Genomic DNA, 2,689 nt, shown 5'->3' with positions numbered 1-2,689 from the left:
TTTTTTTTTTTTTTTTTCTGGGCCAGCTTTAGCTCTGAGGCCTCGCTGCTGAAAACATAGATACAATGTTGCGGTCCGAGCCCGGCTGAATGGAAGCCCTTTTCTGGGGTTTTGTTTAGCTTCTTATTTGCAACATAGTATATAGTTGCTTAGAGTTGCAACTGAGAGGCTGGCAAGTTAGGCGGGGAACGTTGGAGTCTGCAGCAAGCAAGCCTCGTGCTCGCTTCAGTGCCTGGCTGCCGGCCGCCATCTTGGCTGACAGTTAATTTGCATATACTCACTGATTAGCCAATGAAAAGGGTAGCGGTCGTACGCTAATTACCATGTTTCTCTTTTATTAGTGTAGATGGCTATATCTGTGTTTATATCTATATGTCTATATCTATGATGGCAAGTATTAAAGTATGAGTTAATTATCTCTCTTCCTCATCAAAATGTAAGGAGCTTGAGAGCAGAGACTGACTTATTTACCTCTCTGTAACCAAGACCTAGTACTGTGCTTGGAACACAGTACACACCCAATAAATCTTTGTTGACTTGAATATTTGCAAAGCAAATTATTCTTTACTAGAGACCCGGTGCATGAAATTCGTGTACTCAGGGGGTGGGAGGGTCCCTCAGCCTGGCCTGTGCCCTCTCGCAGTCCAGGAGCCCTCGGGGGATGTCTGACTGACGGCTTAGGCCCGTTCCCCACGTGGGCCTAAGCCAGCCGTGGGCAAACTATGGCCTGCGGGCCGGATCCGGCCCGTTTGAAATGAATAAAACTAAAAAAAAAAAAAAAGACCATGCCCTTTAATGTAATGATGTTTACTTTGAATTTATATTAGTTCACACAAACACTCCATCCATGCTTTTGTTCCGGCCCTCCGGTCCAGTTTAAGAACCCATTGTGGCCCTCGAGTCAAAAAGTTTGCCCACCCCTGGCCTAAGCCATTAGTCTGACATCTTTAGCGCTGCCACGGAAGCGAGAGAGGCTCTCGCCACTGCTGTGCACACCAGTTCAGCTCAGCGCTTCTGGCTGAGCGGTGCTCCCCCAGGGGAGCACACTGACCACCAGGGGGAAGTTCCTGCACTGAGCATCTGCCCCCTGCAGGTCAGTGCACATCATAGCGACTGGTCATTCTGCCATCCAGTCGATTTGCATATTACCCTTTTATTATATAGGATGATATAAATAATCAGGCCTTACTTTGTTATGCAAGTTCAGATGTTCATATATCAAGTTTCTTGATTTTCTATATACTTCTTTGCTGGCCAAAATTCTTTCTTTAAAAAAAAATGTTTTTATTGATTTCAGGGAGAGGGAGAGAGAAATAGAAACATATCCAGTCGAGACATTGATCAGCTGCCTCCTGCACACCCCTTGCTGGGGATGGAGCCCACAACCCGGGCATGTGCCTGGGTTATCCTTGCAGGGTGGTAGCTTTATGAATAGCTCCTCTGGCATCGCCTCAGGCCCCAGAGGTGAGTTATGGCTCTAGCTGAGAACTGGCCTCAGAACACTTAAGGGAGGGAGCTTCCCCGGGTGGTTCCCAAATGCCTTGGAGCCTTTCAGCTGTGGGATTTCAGCAAGAAGCAAAACAATGGTAGTAAAGTAAGTCAGCTGCAAAGAGCCTCTTCCCTCCCCTGACCACAGGCACAAACAAGCCTTAGGGAAGTTTGATGACACTCTGGGGAAACACTGGGAGGGCATTTATCCCAATTACACATTTTCCCTGCAATAGCCTAGAAAGCTTTCACTGGAGGAAGACAGTCTGCTTAGTGTGCGGGCTGCTTATCAAATCAGGCTCAGCAGTAAACGTTAGTCTCTTGCTGCTCGGCCCATTTCAGTGGCTGCAGACTGGGAGGAATCTATGATAATGAAATATCATTAAGTGAAAAGAGCTTGTTGTAAAGTAGGAGGAGTCTGTAAATGAATTTGAAAAATATTTACATACTATGCATTTTTTAAAAAGAGTGGAAACGGAGGCAACAAATGTTTAAAGTGGTGATATGTATTTACTTGTATTTTACGTGTGCCCATATAGGACATGGCAGAAATGCCAAGTCAGAATGTTTGAATAATTCCTTACAAATGACAGGGACTTGAATATCTAAATGGTCAGCTGGAGAGCTCCTGAGAATCTTGATCTTGAGATAACTCATTCTGCAGCTTTAGTCAAGTCATTTCAGCATTCTGGGCCTTGGTTTCCACATCTATAAAGTGAGAAACTTGGCCTGGGTATTCCGTGTTCCCTTCGGAAAAAATGCAAAAATTTGCAAGTTTGGTGCTACAGCACTGCAACATTGAAGGTTATAGTGGCATCAGGTGGGTTGATAGCTGCTAGACTAAAGGATGGAATTATTGAACCCTTAGGCAAATATAATATACTAGAGGCCCGATGCACGAAAATCATGCAAGAGTAGACCTTGCTTCCCCCAGCTGCTGGCACCAGCTTTCCTCTGGTACTCTGGATCTGGGCTTCCCTCGCAGGCTTTATCCGGAAGGTCCAGAAAAACATCTGGTCTAATTAGCATATTATGCTTCTATTATTATAGATTATTATAGACTAGAGGCCCGGTGCACAAAAATTTGTGCACTCGGGGGAGGGAGGGGGTCCCTCAGCCCATTCTGTGCCCTCTCGCAGTCTGGGACCCCTCAGGAGATAATGACCTGCTGGCTTAGGCCTGCTCCTGGGTGGCAGAGGGC

The sequence above is a fragment of the Myotis brandtii genome, unplaced genomic scaffold (genome assembly GCF_000412655.1).
Source record: "Myotis brandtii unplaced genomic scaffold, ASM41265v1 scaffold118, whole genome shotgun sequence".
Taxonomy (NCBI): Eukaryota; Metazoa; Chordata; class Mammalia; order Chiroptera; family Vespertilionidae; genus Myotis; species Myotis brandtii.
The sequence above is the reverse complement of the archived record's forward strand: the minus strand, read 5'-3'. Positions refer to the sequence as shown.